The sequence below is a fragment of the Podarcis pityusensis genome (genome assembly GCF_964106645.2).
Source record: "Podarcis pityusensis genome assembly, chromosome: 12".
NCBI lineage: Eukaryota > Metazoa > Chordata > Lepidosauria > Squamata > Lacertidae > Podarcis > Podarcis pityusensis.
The window spans coordinates 56181442-56190314 of record NC_138037.1 but is presented as its reverse complement, the minus strand read 5'-3'; the positions used below and the strand labels follow the sequence as shown (position 1 = coordinate 56190314).

General features: G+C 42.6%; 1 long non-coding RNA gene across 2 annotated transcripts; it reads right to left on the bottom strand.

Moving 5' to 3' along the window:
* Positions 1-5705: 5705 nt before the first annotated feature.
* On the bottom strand, positions 5706-8174 carry LOC308459671. 2 transcript variants are annotated; one of them, XR_013978271.1, is made up of 3 exons: positions 8096-8174; positions 6968-7012; positions 5706-5928 (listed from the first exon to the last, which is right to left on the bottom strand). It is a non-coding gene; the product is annotated as an uncharacterized lncRNA (long non-coding RNA). The 2 variants fall into 2 exon arrangements; XR_013978272.1 differs by having other exon boundaries at positions 7984-8151.
* Positions 8175-8873: the final 699 nt, after the last annotated feature.

Here is an 8873-nt window from a genome sequence, read left to right as displayed (position 1 = left end):
AGTTTTGTCTCTTTTTCGACTAGTGCTTTACTTGTGTTTCTGAATCTTTGGCAAGTTTTAAATGGAAGAAGAAGAAGAAGAGTTTGGATTTGATATCCCGCCTTTCACTCCCTTTAAGGAGTCTCAAAGCGGCTAACATTCTTCTTTCCCTTCCTCCCCCACAACAAACACTCTGTGAGGTGAGTGGGGCTGAGAGACTTCAAAGAAGTGTGACTGGCCCAAGGTCACCCAGCAGCTGCATGTGGAGGAGCGGAGACGCGAACCCGGTTCCCCAGATTACGTGACTACCGCTCTTAACCACTACACCATACTGGCTCTCAATAATAATTTTTTTTATTAAAAAAAACTTAAGATTCATACATGAGCTAAAAAGTCAACCAGCTTACAGGAAATCATGCCAAACAGCCTTTTCAGAAAAGATGGAGAACAGACGGACATAATATTTGTGGTTTCAAGTATCTGGAAGGAGGACTGTAACATCACCACTTCGCATGCATGTACTTCCTTTGTTTTCCCAGTCAAGCAATTACATTGATTTCTTCCCCAACCAGAACTCCAAGATAATGTCAGCAAGCTTTGGTGGCAACTTTGGAGATGTTCTTTTCAAGGAGATGCCGCAACAGGATGACATTCCCCTGTAATTCTTCTATTCCATTAAACGTGCCCCACATTAGGTGAAATCAAGATACAACCACAGTCAATGCCGTGTTAGTTTGTAGTGGCAGAATTCCACACAGATGCCTGTCAACCTTCTATGTGAAGGTGTCTTTTTAATAAGAAAAGATTAACCATTGTTCTTCTTAGTGATATTTACCTGCACAAGTTGGTTACATGCACTCACCATTACAATGTCTTAATAGTCCTGGCAAGATGGTGTGCACACATTCAGAGACACACAAATGCTTTGGGTACCATCAGATCTGTCTATATTGCATAAATATTTGGGAAGAGTCCAACTAGTAAAGAGCTTCAGAAAATAAATGTCTTTCTAAGGATCAGCTGGGATTCAAACCAGAAATCTTCTGGTCTGCCTGTTGATGTTGCTTCATGTTGATGAACCACTACAGAAACAAGGGCAAATGGAGACCATCCTCTTCAGGTTACAGCATGGTATCACAGTGTCATTTCATGCTAGCATGCTTTGCTTTTGCTATAGGACTCACCTTTCCTTTGGTGGGTGTTTTCTGAAAGTTTTGAAAAAGGGTCAGATTGTTGTTTTCTAAGCACAAAGAAAAATCTGTTGACTCTTATACATTGTTTTGACTTTCCTTGAGCCCACTGTGATTTTTGCTAAGCACCTGAGGATAAAGTAACTGCCTGTCCCAGATGTGAATGCAGGTCAGGTTCCGAATATCTTCAGAGATCAGTCTAGTTAATAATGTTACGTTGGATTTTGGTTGCTGAAGCCTCAGGATGTGGATAAGGCGCTCCAAGAGGTTTGTCCTACCATTGGTTGCTTATCGCTTTCTTGTTGGGGATTAAATGGTTGGGAACAGGAGGTAATTAATATCTTTTCTTTTTTTTTAAGGAAGTAGCCTTGGCCAGCTTGAAGGAGACAGAAACCAAGCCTTATGAAGAACAGTTGAAGGAGCTGAGTTTGTTTAGTCTGGAAAAGAGAAGACTGAGAGGAGATATCATAGCCATCATGATAAAGGGTTGCAACATGGAAGAGGGAACAAGCTTGTTTTCTCCTGCTTCAGAGGGTAGGACCTGTACCAATGGCTTCAAGTTACAAGAAAGGAAATTCCAACCGAACATCAGGAAGAACTTTCTGACGGTAAGAGCTGTTTGACAGTGGAATGGTCTCTCCTCCATTGGAAGTTTTAAAGCAGAGGTTGGATGCTTTACTTGAGATTCCTGCATTGCAGGGGGTTGTTGGACTAGATGACCCAGGGTACCTTCCAATTCTATGATTCCATGTGACTAATCCTTAAAAATGCTCTCCTTGGGTTTTTATTTATTTATCTGTTTGCTAAAAAGATGTAAATAATCACAATACTCTAAGGTGTACGTAATAAGGCTGTCAATAAATCACAGCCCAAATCCACAAAACTGTTTTTAAAATATACATGATATAATTATGAATAAGTAGAGATAAAATCAGTAAAAACTTTTAAAAACCAACATAAATAACTAACTTACACGTCTGGGTAGGCTTGCTGAAAAAAAATATTCTTAGTAGTCATCTAATAGAATATGTTCTAACTTCTGACTAGTCACAACCCTTTCCTTCCTAACAGAGCAACTCCCCTCCCCTCGTGCCAGGCTGGGGGGGGGCGTGTCTGGGGATTTGGTGGACCTGTCCCTCTGCCTGGCTCTCCCCGCTTAGCCAGCCTCCCGCTAGCCCCCGTCAACAGAGTGGCGGTTGGCGTAACACCCCCCTCCATCCATCAGACATGCAGGAGGGTGGAAGTGCCGTTGGCAGGATAGTCCCCAGCAGCAGCAAGCAGAAGACCCTGAAGCTGGGTGTTCTAGAGGCGGGGAGTGGGCAGGGTTGAGCCAAGCTCACTGCTGGTGCATCGGGCCCAGCCTAGGCCCAATTGCACTGGCTCAGTTATCTTGCTGCCCCTCCCCCCACCTTCCACCCTGCTCACCATGGGCAACACGGCTGTGGGGGTGAGGGTGGCCTCACCAGTGGGGGCAAAGAAGAGGTTTGGATTGTGACCTATGTTGTTCAAGTAGGTAGCAGCAATTCAACTCTGGACATTTTTGGATGACGTTGATTATCTAGATCCATATCAATCCGTCTTGGTCACCCTGGCATCGTTTCTGCAAGGTGGTCAGGCCAGGGGATCCTGTTCATTAAGAAACCAGTAACTATCTGTCAGAAGTGGCGTCATTGAGCGCTTAGGACCTGGCCCCCTTTGTCTTTGTCATTTGATTGAAGTGGAGCTCGAGGAAATTATGAACAGCTGCCTGAGGTCAATATGAATGAGAGCTACAAAAAATTGTTCAATCCAGATAATCTGAAGGCACAGTTGGGGAGGGGTAGAGGTGGCACAACTGGTGCGGCTTTACCTTATTTTACTGTTCTGGTCTGTGACCGGAAGCCATCTAGTACATTTTTTAAAAAAGAAAATTAAAATGTAAATGCCTTGTATAAATAATGTTTCACCACAGCAAAACATCAAAGTTCACTTTTGCTTTAGTTGAAATTTGGTGGGGATTTCACTGTAAGTGTGTGCTAAGTTAGCTTCGCTTAACATTGCTTGGAGCAGAGCCAGCGTGCATTGCTAAATGGAAAGCCGTTTCTTCTCTCCCAAAACATTCCTTGGCAATTTTTCCAGGTAGCCTGCGGGTCAGATTACTTGCACAACTTTCTCTTTAGCAGCCTTCGCGAGGTCTGCCGGCACAGCTCACAGGCAGAACTGGGTCCTGGGCATTTCTTATTTAGGATCTGGAATATAAAAATATTTGGGATATCAAGAGGGAAACTGCTTCAGAATCACCAACAAGACATGAAATTCTGTAGCCAAAGGCTGCTGCCCAATGCCTTTATTAAAGGTTGGTTTTACACTGACACACATCTGCTATATTCAGGAATTTGAAGAAGTGGAGAGGACTATAGTGGCACAGTGCCAGAAATCACAATTAATGTACCATAATGGCCTTTTAAGGGGAAACCCTGTAGAACTGATTGAGATCACATAAAATATTATGCTAAGCCCCACAGTGAATGAGTGCTCTTCTGTCACTCCTGTTTTATTTCTATTTCCCTCCTGTATTTTATTCTAAACACTGTGTTTTGTCTCAAGCTTTTGCTAAAAGGCAGTAGATCACAGATACTGCAGCAGCAGCGGCCGGAGAATTCCATGCAACATGTAATCTGCTACATGATCTCGTCCACTGGCGTGTTGTTCTGCACTGATCTTAAGCTTTTAAGGAAAAGTGATCTAGTGAGAGAAGGGTGGGGAGCAGAGGGTGAGAGAGAGATGGTCTGACGCATCTGGAAAGGCAGAGGTGCAAGAAATGGGCCAACCCACAAATTTGTTCAGTGTTTGGAGGTGCGGAATCAAAAGCTGTGCTGATTTATTATTGTGTATCTTTGTGTAGTCTTGGTTCGTTTTGACACTTTGGAGGAAATAAGCCTAGGATGCTGCCCTCAGCTGGGGGGGGGGGAGGGGGAGAAGTATCTGTATTTCGAAAATAGTTTTGAACAATCCAGGAAGCAGGAGTAAGGGAGAAACACATCCTGGGATACACAAGTTCCTATCCCAGTCCCTCCATGAAACATGTGAAACCATGGCTTACTGGCAAGAAGCAAATGTTTGGGTTTCCAGAGTAAAAGTTGGAACCACTTCACTTCTCCTCTGCTCATGCTCCTGCTGTGCTGTCGAGGACTAAGCCATTGCATTAGATCTGAACCTACTACCTGAGTCCAGCTAAGTTGACTATCTCACTCAGAAAATGAAGAATTTGTAATAATCCTCCTGTTGTTCGGGATCTGTCCTCCCCAGGCCTGCCATTTTGTCCCAGAGTGAGGGAAAAGGAAGACTGGTGATGATCTACGTTATGCCTTCTTCACATTTTTCTAGTTTCTGTATTACAAGAGATCATCCACCCAAAATATCAGGTGATTTAGCCCAAATGCAGCTTGATGGAGCTGACCTTTTCAGGAGCTAAAGGCATTGACTTCAGGTGGCAAGATTAAGGGTTACTATTAGAGAGTGGCAGTGCCTTATTTTTATTTGTTTTTAATAAAACATCAAGGACACCCTCTGGATTTTCCACCTCAAGATAACAATATTTGATTCCACTCAGGCAGGATTGAATTCATTTTAGCCAACTCATGTAGCCTAAAGTTGGCCCTGTGCATGGCGGACTGCTCACTGAAGCCAGGGTCACTTTACCACAACAGCCACGTTAGAAATTACTACATTTTACATGACCCAAGTACTGAAAGCATCCGGAGGGAGAGTGAGGTGAGGGCAAAATAATGCTTTCTGTGCTGTGGTGTGAGATGGACGGAAACTTCTCTTGCATTTGAGCTCGCTGCAACAGTGGCAGCACATCAACACACGCCAAATACGCCGTACACTCCATAGTCTGAGAGGTGATTTTGCGCACCCCCAGCGGGGGCTAATTTTGCTAACTCCTAGGTACGCCTTTGACTGTAGCTGGGTCTGCAAGAAAGCAGTTATCCATTTGTGCTGTTGCTCAGTAGATCAGTTTTTCAACATACCGTAAGACAAGGGATTATTCATATTTGCTTTGCTTGGCTGTGCTTTGCCTATAGTGGATCACACTGCCTCACTGTGACCATCATATTGCCAGTGCTTTTTTTTCTGGGGTGACTCAGGGCTACGCACACCCCTAAATTTTTTGTGAATCTTTGTACTTTTGTCCATTTACTGTATTTATTTTCCCCGATTTGAACTATAAAATGGTGATTTTCTTGAGTCAAAATGAGAGTACCCCTAAACATTTTTAAAGGAAAAAAAGCACTGCATATTGCCATTGCAGGACCAGGACCTCTCTGGTTGATCCTGCTGGAGTTTTGAAGCTCAGAATGGCTTAATTCCCTAAAATGTGCTTACTCTTGGAAAGAGTAGAATACTATTTAACCTTAAAATTAGACCTTTCTCTCTCCCTCTCCATGTATGTGCAAGATGGGGGAGTACTTATTCAAAACCTTGTTTTCCATCACTAGTTAGGATATCACAGTTGAAATCGGACTCTCGCAGCAAACTCCCCGAAGACAGCAGCATAATAAAAAGGTCTTTAAGGTCTTTTCTGAAAGATGCAGAATGAATGCCCCCTCTCTTCCGGCTTTCTCCTCTTCCCAGTAAGAATTAGAAAACGATTCTCCCCGTACGGACATGTGATCCAAGCTAATGACAGCAAACGAGAATGCCAGCTGCCGTCCCGGTGTGGCTCTCGTCTCGTTCCTCTGCTCCTCAAGGTAACTTTGTGCTTCTTTGTTCCAGCCTTGCTTGTTGAAAAAAGATGCAAGAAGTCTGAAGGGGTTTAGGAAACACTTTGTGCTTTTTATAGCACTTTTCATTTAGATACTACAAAGCATTCTTTATATGTTTAGCTGTTATCACACAGGGCAAAAGAAAATAATCTAAAATGTGAGTAATTACACTAGCCCTTTGGAAATAAAAATATCTTTAATTGATTAATACTTTTGGCAAGGGATTCTTAATATGGTGTGCATTGTCAAAGATACTTAACGTCATGCAGTTCAAAAGCTTTTGACGTTTAAAAAAGGCACCCCGGTTAATGTGGAAGTGGATTTTTCTTTTTTCTTTTGACAAAATTAATTATTTCAGTGCAACTAGTTTTAGAAGAAGCATTCTTAATCTCTCTCACAGGATGGAATTCCCCTTCTAAAACGCAAAAATGTGTAAAATTTGTAAATTCAATAAATAAAATTTATTGTAAAACTACACACCAATGCCTTCTGGAACATGTACGTGCCACAGTTCCAAACAAAGGCCTGGTTTGGATGTGTGCATCTTGGTGTAATAAATCAAGATACACATAAATCTTGTGTGCCTGTGCACAGTGGACTCTGTGCTTGCCATATTTGACCCAGGAAGTCTTAAATTACAGGCAACCATATTTCCTATGACTTCCAAACTGTGAAACTGTGGCACCAGGATAGGAGGAAGACAGACCCTTAAAAGCCAAGAAGTGAGGAAGGAGCGGGAGCTCAAAAGTTAAGCATGCAGATGCAAGGCTTAGGCATAAATCTAACCAAAGATAGATTTCCCTTCCTGTTTAAGACCTGTTTTATTAATATGCACATGTATGCAGAATTAGGGTGCAATCCTACACATATGTGCGACAATTTCTGAATAAATATGCAAAGGATCACAGTTTTAATTACTGCTTATTGTGAAATAGTAATATAAATGGCCCATTCTTCTTTAAAATAAATCTGAGCAGTTTCCAAACCAAAACAAAATCACATTATGACAGTAAAAACACAGAACAGCATAAAGCAGGTAAGTAATCTTACCATCAAAATTGAGATAGCACCAGATCAAGAAAGGGGGAAACAACCCTAAAAGAGAATATAAAGCAACTAAAAGAGCCTTCAGTCCTTGTCAAAGGCTGCTCTGAAAAGCAAGATCTTAATTTGGCATCAAAATGGGTTCAGTGTTGGGGATTAGGCCTCCCTATGTTATTAATATAGTAATTAATCAGTTAAATTTTAATGGGCTGCATTCCATGATAGTCATACTCAGAGCAGACCCACAGACATTAATGGACCTATTAAGCAGGCCCATTAATTTAAAGGAGTCTACTTTGAGTAGAACTTAGTTGGTTGCAACTTAATATGATTAATCAACCAAAATTTCAATTCACAAAACCCCATAAAATACAATTTCTGTCCAACATTTAGCTGCTACATAACTGTTATATTTATTTGTTCTTTCAGGATTGCTATGCGCTAGATTGTCTCTTTGGCCATATTATTTAGGGTTGCCTCTTTTTCCAGGACACGTCCTCTTTTTAAAAAATGAGAGTTGTGATAGCGATCTTTTTTGCTCTGCAAAATATGGCAACCCTAAACTGCTTGCCGAATTGCTTCAGTGAATCCTAAGCAGCATAAACACAGCAGATGCTATAATAATTAACAAAACCTAAAGTCAGTGTCTGTGTGTGGAGAATAGTTTCAGTGAAAGGGAACAGAAGTTGCTTCACTTTGCCCCTTCAGAACTGCCAGCCACAACCGGCAAAGCAGCACAATCTCAAGGGTGAGATTGCAGCACAATCTCAAGGGTGCCCCACCCATCTTTGCCACAGCCGCCATGAAGCCCCACCTGGGGGGCGGGGTAGCAGGGGGCAGACCTTCCTGTTTTCCCTCAGGGGAAAGTGGGATGGGCTGCCCCTGCTGTAGAGCATTTAAATGGATCTCACTTATTGGAGTTCTAACTCCTCAGTGCTTGCCAGTTGTAACAGAGCTGAATGCCTGGTTTCTGGCCCACCAGCTGGTGATGGTGCCACAGAGGCAGGTCATGACGTGGTTACCTTCTCCCTGCTAGTAAAGTGAATCCCCACAGGTGGAGGCAGTGGGTACCAAAAGAGGAAGGGACGGGGGCTCTTAAGGGGGTCTCCGCAGATTGGACAGACTTCCCCCCACCTGCCACAGGTTACGCATAGAAATCATTCTCTATGAAAACAGCCTGACTTTGCCAACCCTACTCAATGCACGGCAGCCGTGAAAAGGGCAAATTCCATGCTAGTGTTCATTATGACAGCAAATGAAAGTAAAACCGCTGATGTCATAATGCCGTTATACAAATCTATGGTGCGATCACATTTGGAGTTTTGTGTACAGTTCTGGTTGCCTCACCTCAGAAAGGATACCATAGAGTTGGAAAAGGTTTAGGAAAGGGCCAACTCATTTGACACTTTTTTCCAGGATGACAAGGAGCCAACTCTTTGGGTTCTGTCAGTCAACCAGCTACAAATCCATCTAACAGTTACCTCTTTCAACACACATTTCACCATCTTCCTCGTGAGAATATTATGGGGGACTTCGTCAAAAGCCTTACTGAAATCAAGATACACTATGTCCACAGCATTTCCCTAATCCACCAAGTTTGTAATTCCATCAAAAAAAGGAATCAGATTGGTCTGGCATGACTTATTTTTGAGAAACCCATGGTGGGTCTTAGTAATCACAACATCTTTTTCTAAATGCTCACAGATGGACTGTTGAATTATCTGTTCTAGGACCTTCCCTCATATCGATGTCAAGCTCACCGGTCGGTAGTTACCTTCCCCCCCTTTTTGTCTGCCTCCAGTGCTTAGGGAGTGGGAGGCAACAGAAAACAGTGCATCTACATTAGTTACTTCTATATTGAATCAGAATTTCTATGTTGAATCAGAGTGCTAGAAGACATTTTCTTTTGTTG